The sequence below is a fragment of the Saimiri boliviensis genome, chromosome 12 (assembly GCF_048565385.1).
Source record: "Saimiri boliviensis isolate mSaiBol1 chromosome 12, mSaiBol1.pri, whole genome shotgun sequence".
Taxonomy (NCBI): Eukaryota; Metazoa; Chordata; class Mammalia; order Primates; family Cebidae; genus Saimiri; species Saimiri boliviensis.
Window position 1 is genome coordinate 37,481,058 of NC_133460.1, and position 14,879 is coordinate 37,495,936.

Below are 14,879 nucleotides of genomic sequence, written 5' to 3' on the forward strand. Positions count from 1 at the left end.
TCATTATATAATGTCCTTCTTTGCTTCTTTTGATCTTTGTTGCTTAATTGTAACTTCTATTTTTTATTTATTTATTTTAGCTCTCTGTTTGGTTGGTAAATCTTTCTCCATCCCTTGTTTAGAGTCTTTGTGTATCCTTGAATGTGAGATGGATCTGGATGCAGCATACTGATGGGTTTTAGTTTTTTATTCAAATTGCCTGTCTTTGGATTGGGGGATTTAGTCAATTTAAATTTGGAATTAATAATAATATATGTGAGTTTAATACTGTCATTAGCTGGCTATTTTGTCCATTAGTTGATATAAATTCTTCATTATATTGATGCTCTTTTTGATAATTTTTTTAGAAAGGCTGATACTGTTTGTTCCTTTCATATGTGTAGTGGTTCTTTCAGAAGCTCTTGCAAAGCAGGCCTGGTGGTGATGAAATCTCTGAGTGCTTGCTTATTCACAAAAAACTTTATTTTTCCTTCGCATGTGAAGCTTAGCTTGGCTGGATGTGATATTCTGGGTTGAAAGTTCTTTTCTTTAAGGATGTTGAATATTGGCCCCCACTCTCTTCTGGCTTGTAGGGTTTCTGCTGAGAGATCTGCTGTGAGTCTGATAGGTTTCCCTTTGTGGGTAACCTGACCTTTCTCTCTGGCTGCCCTTAGTATTTTCTCCTTCATTTCAACCCTGGTAAATCTGACGATTATGTGCCTTGGAGTTGCTCTTCTTAAGGAATATCTCTGTGGTGTTCTCTGTATTACCTGGAGTTGAATATTATCCTGCCTTACTAGGCTGGGAAAATTTTCCTGAATAATGTCCTGAAGCGTATTTTCCAGCTTGGATTCATTCTCTTCGTCACATTCAGGTACACCTATCAAGCGTAGATTAGGTCTTTTCACATAGTCCCATATTTCTTGGAGACTTTGCTCGTTCCTTTTTATCCTTTTTTCTCTCGTCTTGTCTTCTTGTTTTATTTCAATGAGTTGATCTTCGACCTCTGATATCCTTTCTTCTGCTTGATCAATTCGGCTGTTAAAACTTGTGCATACTTCACGTAGTTCTCGTATTGTGTTTTTCAGCTCCATCAATTCACTTATTTTCCTCTCTAAATTTTGTATTCTTGTTGACATTTCGTCAAACCTTTTTTCAAAGTTCTTAGTTTCTTTAGATTGTGTTATAACAAGTTCTTTTAATTCACTGAAGTTTCTTATTATCCACGTTTTGAAGCCTGCTTCTGTAATTGGAACCCACTCGTTCTCCATCAAGCCTTGTTTCATTGCTGATGAGGAATTGGGATCCCCTGCTGAGGAAGAGGCGTTCTGATCTTGGGTATTCTCAGCCTTTTTTTTTTTTTTAAAAGCATTTGCGTCTTTCTTTTCACCCTTGAGAACTGAGATGAAATTCATGCATTAATCATTGCTTGGCCAGGTATGATGGCTCATGCCTGTAATCCCAGCACTTTGGGAGCCTAAGGCAGACAAATTGCTTGAGCCTAGGAGTTCGAGACCAGCCTGGGCAACCTGATGAAACCCTGTCTCTCCAAAAAGATACAAAAATTAGCCAGGCATGGTGAGATGTGCCTGTAGTCCCAGTTACTTGGGAGGCTGAGGTAGGGGGATCTCTTGAGCCGAGGAGGCAGAGGTTGCAGTGAGCCGAGACTGCACTACTGCACTCCAGCCTAGATGACAGAGGGAGACCCGTTCTCCAAATAATAAATAAACAAACAAACAAACAAACTTGGCAACACCATCTTTGGGTTTGCCAAGGGTGGGAGGAGAGTTGTAATTCGCATCATAGCAATCCCAACTCTTTCTTTTTCTCCTACTCACAGAAGCACATTCACAAGTAAGCAAAAAAGAGGGACGTTATCATGGACACCTTGATACGTTCATTCTAAGTAAATTGAGAAGCTCCTTTCCAGGAACAATTACCACCTACAAAATGCAGCTAGCAGAATGAATAGTTTATAGCCCATGAAGTAGTTTCATGTCCACTATCATACTATTGGGTTCTTTTTTTTTTTTTTTTTTTTTTGAGACAGAGTTTTGCTCTTATTGCCCACACTGAAGTGCAGTGGTATGGTCTCAGCTCACTGCCTCCCAATTGCATGTTGAAGCCAAGGTTGAGACTTTGACCCAGACCTCGTAGATACTCAGTGAATGAGGGTTAAATAAAGATATGAGCTGGGCGCGGTGGCTCAAGCCTGTAATCCCAGCACTTTGGGAGGCCAAGGTGGGTGGATCACGAGGTCAAGAGATCGAGACCATCCTGGTCAACATGGTGAAACCCCGTCTCTACTAAAAATACAAAAAATCAGCTGGGCCTGGTGGCACGTGCCTGTAATCCCAGCTACTCAGGAGGCTGAGGCAGGAGAATTGCCTGAACCCAGGAGGCGGAGGTTGCGGTGAGCTGAGATCGCGCCATTGCACTCCAGCTTGGGTAACAAGAGCGAAACTCTGTCTCAAAAATAAATAAATAAATAAATAAAGATATGAGCATCAGAAGAAGGGAGATGATAAAATATAGTGGGCTACTACTAGACTGTGGCCTAGAGCTGGTGGAGGTGTCGTGGGTTTATAAAGAACCTGGTGATATCAAATGCTGAGCTCACAGGACGCAAGGGAATCAAAGCTTAGGACAGCATCTCCCAAACTGCACTCACTCAAGAAGCACCATCTCCAGTAGTGTCATCTCTGAATTTCATCTATACTATTATTTACCCCATAAATTTATTTGAAAGCAACTCATTTTTTAAGTCTCTGGCCATATCACCCTGAACATGCCTGACCAAATCTGAAAGCAATTCATTTTTAAAAACTTTACATGCATTTATTGAAAATGAAAGCTCCGTAACATATCTTTAAATGGAAAACCAATACCATTTGTCATAAATTGTAGGCAACCATTTTAAAAATACAGTGAGGATCTCCCAAAAAATTACATTTTCGCAACAGTTCGGAATGCTCTAAGCTTTTTTTTTTTTTTCCTAGACAGAGTCTTGCTCTGTCACCCAGGCTGGAGTGCAGTGGCATGATCTCAGCTAACTGAAACCTCTACCTCCTAGGTTCAAGAAATTCTCCTGCCTCAGCCTCCCAAGTAGCTGGGATTACAGGCATGTGCCACCACGACCAGCTCATTTCTTTATTTTTAGTAGAGATGGGTTTCATCATATTGGCCAGGATAGTCTCGAAGTCCTGACTTCAAGTGATACACCTGCCTCGGCATCCCAAAGTGCCGAGATTTACAGGCATGAATCATTGCACCCAGCCTGCTCTAAACTTTGAGGCCTGCTCTCTGGTTGCAATCAATCAATCAATGTTAGAGACATACTAGTATCAAATTGAACTATTCTTTTTGGTGTAAGCCAATTAAAAGGGAACTAAAATGAGATTGACAGTTTCACTTCAAAATGCATCCCAGACAAGAGCTCCTCTTAACCTTGGCAGGGATACCACCTTAGTGCAAGTCCCCGTTCTCTCTCTCCTAGCTTTTGGCTACTTAAAGTATGATCCAAGATCAGCAGCACTGGCATCACCTGGGAGCTAGCCAGAGATGCAGAATCCAGACACAGACTTCAGGGGCAGGAGGCTGGTTTTAACCACCCCTGCATGAAATTCTCATGCATGGTTAAAATTGAGAAGAACTGTCCTAGATTACAACAGCCTACTAAGGGGTCTATGTGATTCTATTCTGGCCTCTACCCTGCATCCACCAACATGTTTGAGGTAGGAGGCACGACTCAACTCCAGAGGTGGGGCTCAGACACCAGACCAAACTGAAGACTAGCTAAAACACGGCTGGGGTGGAAGCAGCTTTCCATCAGACACGCCCATCAGTTTGGCATGTCAGTTAACCACTGCCATGGCAACACACAGAAGTTACTGCCCCTTTCCACAGCCATGACCCAACAACCTGGAAGTTACCACTTTTTTCCTAGAAATGTCTGCATAAATTGCCCCTTAATTTGCATGTCATTAAAAGTGGATATAAATACAAATGCAGAACTGCCTCTGAGCTGCTATTCTGCATACACTGCCTAGGGGGTAGCCCTTCCCTGAGTAAATTTGCAAATGTTGGAGTATGAGGCCGGCGATAGTGATTATAAAAATATTTACTATTGGTTGGGTGTGGTGGCTCACGACTGTAATCCTAGCACTTTGGGAGGCCAAGGCTGGTGGATCACCTGAGGTCGGGAGTTCAAGACCAGCCTGGCCAACATGTGAAACCCTGGGTCTACTAAAAATACCAAATACTAATAATAACAATAATCCAGGCATGGTGGCAGCTTCCTGTAATCCCAGCTACTCAGGAGGCTGGGGCAAAAGAATTGCTTGAACCCAGGAGGTGGAGACTGAAGTGAGCTGAGATCATGCCATTGCACCCCAGCCTGGGTGACAAGAGCAAAACCTCTGTCTCAAAAGAAAAAGTGTCTAAAACCATCACACACCCTAGAATTCTTCCCTGGATGAAGCCAAGAACCCTCCCAAGCTAAGCCCCAACTTTGGGGTTCACTTGTCCTGCATCACCTTCTCCACACAGCAGCCAGGGTGGTCTTTCTAAAAGCATAAATTATATCATGTTGCTTCCCTGCTTAACCTCCATAGGCTTTCACCGGATTTAAAATAAAATCCAAACTTACTCCTTTTTCTGCAAGGGCCAGGAGTTTCCCTCTCTGGAATCTACATCTTACCACATACTCCTTGGTGCTGTGCCCCAGACACTCCAGCCTTCTGTAAGTCCCTCACATTGCCCCAGGAACACTCCTGCCTCCGGGCCTTTGCAGTTATTGTTCTGTGCCTGGAAACCTACTCAGCCAGCATTCCCATCGTTCACTCCCTCATGAGTCTCTAACCAAATCCTTCTTCCTCAGAAGGGCCGACCCTGATCACCTCCATCACAAGGATGCCCCGCTTAGTGTGACCAGCTCATCCCAGTTCGTCCAGGGCTGCCCCAGCTTTCAAACTGAAAGCCCCAAGCAAATCGGGTGTTTGTCCATCCTGCAGTCCCCTCCATTCTCCACGATATTGCACCACTGTGTCCCCCATCGTGTAGCATCCATCTGTGCTTATTTGCTCTCCTGCTCCTTCACTAGAATCTGAACCCCACAAAGTGCAAGGAGTTCAAGATGTTCTGTTCACTGCTGTATTCCTGGCACCTAGAACAGTGCCTGGCACATAACTGGCACTTAATTCATATTATTGACAAAAATATCAGCAGAATGAGCATCGTGGCCTATTTAACCTGTTGCTTACAGTTTCATTGTTTCTACTATTTGGCAGCAATGCATAAAGCTCTCTCCAAGTTTAGAATTATTTCCTTGGGCTATCTCACCAAAAATTGATTTTCTGGGCCAATGTGGATGCCCATGTTTAAGGTTTTGCCACCCAGTGTCAAACTGTTTCCCAAAAGAGTCAGATTTCCAACTCCCACTGCCAGGGTTCCTGCACCTATTTCACTCCACCATGACCAAAGCCAGGATTCTCATTTTCAGAACCTTTATGAGGTGAAAATGTTCATTGTTTTCATTTGCATTTCTTTGATTACTAGTTAGGCTGAACTTTTCCCATGTGTTTAGCTAATTGCATTTTCTTTTTAGTGAGTTGACTGTTCACACCCCTTTGCTTGTTTTTCTACTCGGATTCAGGGACTTGTCCTAGTGATTTGTTAGAGTTCTTTGAAGCATAACTGCCTTTCCTTTCCCTTCATACAACGAAGACTTCATTCTGCACATTTTCTGGTCTCTGGACAACTGTGTCCCTTCCGTACTTTCTTATACCTTTCTACATGTTTACACCTCATTTTGCACTGCTCGTTTCACTTGTTTCGTCTAGTTTTGTTTCTTTGTTTTTTTGTTTGTTTGTTTGTTTGGGGTGTTTTTTTGTTGTTGTTTGTTATGCTTCGTTTTGTTTCAGACAGAGTCTCGCTCTGTCACCCAGGCCTAAGTGCAGTGACACGATCTCGGCTCACTAAACCTCTGCCTCACGGGTTCAGGCGATTCTCCTGCCTCAGCCTCCCAACTAGGTGGGACTACAGGTGCCCACCACCACGCCTGGCTAATTTTTTGTATTTTTAGTAGAGACAGGGTTTCACCATGTTAGCAAGATGGTCTCAATCTCCTGACCTCATGATCTGCCCGCCTCAGCCTCCTAAAGTGCTGGGATTACAAGCGTGAGCCACCACACCCAGCCTCTTTTAGTTTTGTTTTTTTTTAAACACACACACACACACACACACACACACGCACACACACACACAAGGTCTTGCTCTGTCACCCAGGCTGGAGTGCCACCATCATAGTTCACTGCAACCTCAAACTGCTGGACACAAGCAATCTTCCCACCTCAGCCTCCCAAGTAGCTGGGACTACAGGTGGGTGCCACCACATCAGGCTAATTTTTTATCTTTATTTTTTGCAGAGATGGGGTCTCCCTACGTTGCCCAGCATGGTCTCAAACTCCTGGCCTCAAGTGATCCACCTGCCTCAGCCTCTAAAAGTGCGGGGATTACAGGCGTCAGCCACTGCACCTGGCCCAGAGTTCTTTTCATAGTCAGTTATTGAACGGATGCTTAGAGAAACCCCCTTATGGTTTTCCATCTCATTCAGAGGAAGACATTTTTCTCAAAGTCATCTATAAGGCCTTCCATGATCTCTGCCTTTCCCCCACCCATAGGACCTCTTTGACCTCAGTTCCTACCATTCTTCCCCTGGATCTCCCTGCTATGACCTTTCTGGCTTCCCTGCTGGTCCTCACGCATGTGCGTGCACACACACACACACACACACACACACACACACACTGCACTCTCTACTCTCAGCCTTTGCTTTAACGAAACTAGCCAGGCACAGTGGCTCACACCTAGAATCCCAGTATTCTGGGAGGCTGAGGTGGGTTGGTCACCTGAGGTCAGGAGTTCGAGACTAGTCTGGCCAACATGGTGAAACAACCTCTCTACTAAAAATACAAAAATATAAAACATTAGCACAAAGGCTTTCTCCCCAGGTGTCTACATGGTCTCCTCCATCACTTCCTTCAGGTCCCCACTCAAAAGTCATGTCAGTGAGTTCTGGGCAGGTGTGGTGGCTCATGCCTGTAATCCCAACACTTTGGGAGGCTGAGGCAGGAGGATCACTTGAGCCTAGGAGGTTGAGACCAGCCTGGGCAACATAGCACGACCCTGTCTCTACCAAAAAAAGAAAATAGTGAGGTGTGATGTCACACACCTGTAGTCCCAGCTATTCGGGAGGCTGAGCTGGGAAGTTTACTTGAGCCCACAGTTCAAGACTGCAGTGAGCTATGATTGCACCACTGCACTCCAGTCTGGGTGACAGAGGGAGACCCCGTCACTAAAAATAAATAAATAAATAAATAAATAAATAAGTTATTTCCTGGCCACCTTGTCTAAAATCTCTGTCCCTGTGGCAGACAGAATAATTCACAACTACCCCCTCCCCAAAAATGTCCACATGCTAATACCAGAACCTGTGAATGTTACATGTAAAAAGGAGGTTGCAGATGTGACTGAAGGAGTTTGAGATGAGGAGATTATCCTAGATTACCTATATGGCTCAATCTAATCACAAAGGCTCTTATAAAAGGGAGGCAAGATAGTCAGAGACTGAGGTGTGAGGCAGATCAGAACGACATAGGGCTATGAACCAAGGAATGCAGGAAGCCTCTAGAAACTAGAAAAGGCAAGGAAATGCTTTCTTCCCTAGAGCCGCCAGAAGAAATACAGCACACTGATTCATTTTAGAGTTCTGACCTCCAGAACTGTAAGATAATACATATGGGTTGTTTAAAGCCCCTAGATTCATGCTGTAATTTGTTTTAGCAGAAAAAAAACAAGGAAACTAATATCCTAACATCCTCTCACCCTCCTTCTCTGCTTTCTCTGTTTCTCCTTAGCTTTCATGACTCTCTACATTCCCATAATATTATCTATTTCTCTTCCTTTTTGACTTTTTCCAATAGAATCTCAGCTCCACAAGGACAGGAGCTTTTGCGTCTGCTTTGTTCACTGCTGTATCTCCAGCACCTTGGACAGTGCTTGGCACACATAGGTGCTCACTGAGCATGTGTTGAGTGAGTGGATAAAGGAAAAAGAAGGAAGGAACCTTTTGCTTCCTTTTTATTTTGAGATTGAGTCTTGCTCTGTCACCCAGGCTGGAATGCAGTGGCGTGATCTCAGCTCACTGCAACCTCCACTTCCTGGGTTCAAGCGATTCTCCTGCCTTAGCCTCCCAAGTAGCTGGGACTACAGGTGCCTGTCACCATGCCCAGCTAATTTTTAATTAGTGGAGTGTGAGAGTGCATGCCTGTAGTCCCAGCTACTCGGGAGGCTGAGGCAAGAGGATCACTTGAGCCCAGAAGATTGAGGCTGCAGTAAACTCTGATTGTGCAACTGTACTCCAGCCTGGGCAAGAGAGTTTAAAAGACCCTGTCTTTTAAAAAGGAGAGAACAAGCCAGGTGCGGAGGCTCATGCCTATAATCCCAGCACTTTGGGAGGCTGAGGTGGGTGGATCACCTGAGGTCAGGAGTTCGAGACTAGCCTGGTCAATATAGTGAAAATCCATCTCTACTAAAAATACAAAAATTAGCTGAGCATGGTGCCATGTGCCTGTAATCCCAGCTACCTGGGAGGCTGAGGCAGGAGAATCACTCGAACCCGAGAGGTAGAGGTGGCAGTGAGCCAAAATTGTGCCACTGCACTCCAGCCTGGGCAACAAGAGCAAGACTCCATCTCAAAATATAAATAAATAAAAATAAAAAAGGAGAGAACTGAACTGACATTTACTGAATACCTATTGTGCGGCAGCCCTGAACTTCAGATGTTCAACCTCATTGGAATTTTTGCAACTAGTCTGCAAGGTGGGCATTATCACGAACCCCTGCTCCACTGTCCTGAACTGCCCTTCCCTGACTAGGGAAGCCAGTTTCCCTACTGGGAGCTGGAGAATGGCTAACAGAGACCCTTTGGGAAAACCCTGCTACTAATTTCAGTTACCTTCAAAGACATCCACCTGGAAGGCTGTCTGCAGGTTCTTCCTCCTCATTTTTCTTGTCCCTTACTTTCTCCTTTCCCTCCCACTCTCTCTTCCTCCCTTCCTCTCTGTTCTTCTCTCCCTTGCCCTCTCCTTCCCCCTTCCCATCCTTTCCCAGAAAATCCTGGAGCCCCTTCTCTAGTCTGTTGAGATTCTGCCAAAGCCTTGTCTCAGGGATTTTTTAACACAGGAAAATCTGTTTTTCCCCCACAGGAACGGGTGATGGCAGATGGCTGCACAGATCCACTCAGAAAAGGGGAGGGCTACCTCCCACAGCCCCGCCATGTCTAGACTACGGCTTCCTGAGACATGAATAATCAGAGGAACTCAGCAATGGAAATCCCAGAAAAATCCAGCTAATAACTTCAGCATTCAAGACGTTCTTGCAGAAGATGAAAACAGAGCCCTTGACTCGTCCAAATACCATGGCAGAAAGTCTAAAACACTGGGTTCACAGGGCCAGGCATGGTGGCTCACAACTGTCATCCCAACATTTCGGGAGACAGACGTGGGAGGATCACTTTACCACAGGAGTTTGAGGCCAGCTAGGCAATATGGTGGGACTCCCATCTCTACAAAAAAAATCAAAAAATTAGCCACGCATGGTTGTGTGCACCTGTGGTCCCAGCTCCTCAGGAGGCTGAGGCAGGAGAAATACTTGAGCCTAGGAGGTCGAGGCTGCAGTGAGCTATGATCACACCACTGCATCTTAGCCTGGGCGACAGAGCAAGACCCTGTCACATATATATACATACATATATATATGTTAAACTAACATATATATGTTAAAGCAAGTATATAAATATAAGTATATATATATATACTTAAACATATATATGTTATATATATTATATATACTTTAACATATACATATTAACATATATACTTACTTTAGTAACATATATATAAGCAACATATATATACATATATATGTTAAAGTAAGTCGTGCTTTTATTCTAACTGTGCTGTCAGCTGATCTGACGGAGCCCACCCAGATTGAGAGTGGGTCTGCCTCTCCCAGTCCATTGACTCAGATGTTAATCTCCTTTGGCAACACCCTCATAGACATATCCAGAATCAATACTTTTGCATTCTTCAATCCAATCAAGTTGATACTCAATGCTAACCATCACACAGCCCCATCCCCCATGCTCAGAGCTTTGCAGATTCTGAATAAGTATTGGTAATATATACACGTCTATCTTTTTCTTTTTTCTTTCCCTTTTTTTTTCAGGCGGAGTTTCACTCTTATTGTCCAGGCTGGAGTGCAATGGCGTCATCTCGGCTCACTGCAACCTTCACCTCCTGGGTTCAAGCAATTCTTCTGCCTCAGCCTCCCAAATAGCTGGGATTACAGGCGCGTGCCACCACACCTGGCTAATTTATTATTTTTAGTAGAGACAGGGTTTATCCATGTTGGTCAGGCTGGTTTCAAATTCCTGACGTCAGGTGATCTGCCCGCCTTGGCCTTCCAAAGTGCTGGGATTACAGGTGTGAGCCACCATGCCCAGCCGACATCCATCTGTTTCTTTAAATACATATAATGATGCTGCACTACCTCCAGACCAGTGAGAACTGATGTGTTGCTTCCTAGGTGCCAGGGCTGGGAAGAGGGAGAGGCAAGCTAGACATTCTCCTTGGGAGCAAAATTTAAGGGAGCACCAAAAACTCAGCCATCAAGATAAATAATACTTTGATGCAATATGTTTAAAAGCAAAAATGTATGTAAAAAAATGCAAAATTAATGCAAAAATACCCTGGATAAAGAAATATCAAAATCTTAAAGACATGACTGGTATTACTAACTTTTCCTTTGGCCCCTGGCACCACAGTGCCTGGCATCATTGAAGTGCTTTTAAAACACAAACTCGCCGGGCGCGGTGGCTCAAGCCTGTAATCCCAGCACTTTGGGAGGCCGAGGCGGGTGGATCACGAGGTCAAGAGATCGAGACTATCCTGGTCAACATGGTGAAACCCCGTCTCTACTAAAAATACTAAAAATTAGCTGGGCATGGTGGTGTGTGCCTGTAATCCCAGCTACTCAGGAGGCTGAGGCAGGAGAATTGCCTGAACCCAGGAGGCGGAGGTTGCGGTGAGCCGAGAGCGCGCCATTGCACTCTAGCCTGGGTAACAAGAGCGAAACTCCGTCTCAAAAAAAAAAAAAAAAAAAAAAAAACACAAACTCAATCAATCCTTTTTTCTCATCTTCTTTCAGGAAAGAAGGGTCTCCCTATGTCACCCAGGTTAGAGTACAGTGGCTCACTGCAGCCTCAAACTCCTGAGCTAAGTAATCCTTTCACCTCAGCCTCCTGAGGAGCTGGAACTATAGGTGTATGCCACCGTTCCCAGTTAATGTTTTTTTTAATTTTTTTAGGGATAGAATCTGACTATGTTGCCCAGGCTGATCTCAAACTCCTGACCTCAAGTGATTCTCCTGCCTTAACCTCCCAAAGTGCTGGAATCACAGATATGAGGCACTGTGCCCACCCATTCAATCCTCACAAAGAGGTTGTGACATAGCATTTTCTTCAAATGAGGAAAGGGAGGCCCAGGGAAGTGAGATAACTTGCCCAAGGTCATTCAGCTCATATAGGGCAGAGCTTGGACTTGAACCCAAGCAGTCTTCGTTCAGAGTGCAGCTTCCTAACCACTATCCTGTGGCTGTGTGTGATATACCTCTGCCCAAAGGGTCTTGTGTCATTACATCCTAGACTCTGGACCAAAGCTTTGCTGTTCAAGCAGTACCTTCATCCTCTCATTCAAATTGCAGACATACAGGGTCCCCTGCCATGCTCCAGGCCCTTGGCTGGACTCTGCCGACAGAGAAATAGCTACAAAATAGCATCTGTTGATAGACACACCGGCGTCTCACATGACAAGAATAGAACTCCCGCCAGCAGCTCTCAGATACCTGGACAAGTGGTCTGTGAGGCTAGAGGAGTACATGACTAATTCTGCTTTAGCCAGGAGGTCACTTGAAATTCAGAGGAGCTTTCCGGCTTCCCCATTCTGTGACAACTGACGCGCCTTTGATGAGTAAGAGGTTGTCAGCCAGAGAAGACAAAACAGTGCTGTCCCCTTTTGACAAAGACAGAAACTCAGCTCCAAGGCACACCACTTAATGTCCCTCGAGTGACACCGTGACGACCTCCCGTGTTTACTTCCAGTTCACTTCGGGTGGCCAAATGGCCCTCAACTCTTTGATCTAGACCCTGAATGAGCAGCATGAAATGATGCTTAAGAGCACTGAGTCAGAGAGCGCTGAACCCAGTCCAGACTCAGCACTTTTTAAACTGGGTGACCTGAAGCAAGCCACATCGTCTCTCTGAGCCTGTTTCTTCATTAGTAAAATGGGAACAGGGATGCCAACGCCTCAATCGTTGTGAGGATTAAATAAAATAAAGGACATAGCACAGTTCCAGAGAAATGGGAAGCACTCGATATGCGGTAAATACACATTTACCACAAATATACAAAAACCCATTAGTTTCAAAAATGGGTTGCAAGCCAGGCATGGTGGCTATAGTTCCAGCTCCTCAGGAGGCTGAAGAGGGAGGATGGCTTGAGCCCAGAAGCTTGAGTCCAGCCTAGGCAACATGACAAGACATCATCTCAACCAAAAGAAAGAAAGAAATGGGTTTCAATGTAACCTATACTTACAAAATAGTCCAGCCACTCAGTCACTTGACAAGAAAGTGAAATTGCCAGTTGGACGTAAGGAGCAGTAAGCTTATTGAGAAAATTCAAGCACAAATATGGCATTCACCTGAAAAGCTAGGTCAGCTGACACTGCACATTAGAATCACCCGTGTGCACTCCTGGAGGAGGTTCAACTGCATTATTTTGTAAAGTTTTCCCAGGTGATTCCATAGGCAGCCAGGGATGAGAGCGCCCCACAGGATGGGAGGAAAGTGATTACTTTAGGGCAGAGGTTCTGACAGAGGGCAGGAGCCGGTAACGACCTGGTAACAGATTTATGGGTGTCCACTTGAATGAATGCTCATTCACAATATCTTCCCGCTTCATGCATTTTCTTTTTTTTTGAGACAGAGTCTTGCTCTGTCACCCAGGCTGCAGTGCAGTGGTGTGATCTTGGCTCACTGTAACCTCTGCCTTCCAGGTTCAAGCAATTCTCCCAGTAGACTGAACAATCAATGCACCTCCAGAGGTTCTGAGGATCTTGACAAGAAGGCCTCTGGTTCTGGGATGGCCAGACTCTGCAGGGATAAACCCTTCCGAGTAGGTGGGATTACAGGCACCTGCCAGCATGCCCCGCTAACTTATATATATTTTTAGTAGAGACGGGGTTTCACCATGTTGGCCAAGCTGGTCTCAAACTCTTCCCAAAGTGCTGGGATTAAAGATGTGAGCCACTGTGCCCGACCTGTTTTATGCATTTTCTATGTGAATATTCTGTATCATCATCTTAGGTTTTCATTATGGAGAATTTGAAACATATGCTAAGTGAACATATTAGTATACTATACCTACATGAGTCACGACACAGTTCCCCAAACCATCAACTCACAGTCAGTCATGCTGTGTTCACACGCCCAGGCTTTGTCCAGCTCCACCAGTATTTTAAAACAAATGCCACCATGAAATCATTTCATCTCTAAGTATTTTCATGTGTAACTCTAAAAGAAAAGGGCCTTTTTTTTTTTTTTTTTTTTGAGACAGTTTCATTCTTGTTGCTCAGACTGGAGTGCAATAAAGAGATCTTGGCTCACTCCAACCTCTGCCTCCCAAGTTCAAATGATTCTCCTGATTCAGCCTCCTGAATAGCTGGAATTACAGGATCCGGCCACCACCATGCCTGGCTAATTTTGTATTTTTAATAGAGATGAGGTTTCAGCATGTTGGCCAGGCTGGTCTCCAACTCCTGACCTCAGGTGATCCACCCACCTTAGCCTCCCAAAGTGCTGAGATTACAAGTATGAGCCACCACGCCTGGCCAAAAGGGCTTTTTTTTTTTTTTTTTAATAAAACCTCCCTATCAATTAGGAAATGAATCATTAATATCAGTAAATATTCAACAAATGTTCAAATTTCAAATTATCTCATTGATAGCTTTTTAACTTTCTAAGATTTAACTAAGGTCTGCATATTGGCAATTGACTTCTTTGTCTTTGTTTTGTTTTGTTACTATTTTTTTTCTTTTTTTTAAGACGGGGTTTCACCATGTTGGTCAGGCTGGTCTTGAACTCCAGACCTCAGGTGATCCGCCTGCCTTGGCCTCCAAAGTGCTTGGATTACAGGCGTGAGCCACTGCACCCAGCTGACTTCTTTGTCTTCTAAGTCTCATATGTATGCTCAATTTCAGGGCTTCTCACACATTAATGTGCATATGAATTCCTGATGGTCTGGTTAAAACACAGATTCTAACTGAGTAGGTCTGGGGTGGAGCTGGAGTCCTGCGTCTCTGATACACTCCCAGCAGAAGATGATGCTGTGATACTGGTGCATGGACCATACCCTGAATAGCATAACTCTACTTCACAATAAATAAAAATCTTTTATTTTTTTTGAGGCTGAGTCTCATTCTCTTTCCCAAGTTGGATTGCAGTGGCACGATCTCAGCTCACTGCAACCTCTGCCTCCTGGATGCAAGTGATTGCCGTGCCTCAGCCTTCTGAGTAGCTGGGATTACAGACATGCGCCATGACCAGCTAATTTTGCATTTTTAGTAGAGACAGATGTTTCCCCACTGTTGGGCAGGCTGGTCTTGAACTGCTGACCTCAAGTGATCTGCCTGCCTCGGCCTCCCAAAGTGCTGAGATTACAGGAGTAAGACCTCCCCTTCCCATGAACTGCAGTTGCTAATCACACCTGCTGTAGGTGTTGAAA

At 44.6% G+C, this 14,879-nt stretch overlaps 1 long non-coding RNA gene across 2 annotated transcripts in view; it reads right to left on the reverse strand.

Annotated features, from left to right (window-relative positions):
- Positions 1 to 14,879, reverse strand: part of LOC141580715 (uncharacterized) — a 145,031-nt gene that overhangs the window by 114,010 nt on the left and 16,142 nt on the right. The gene's annotated exons all lie outside the window — the stretch shown is intronic.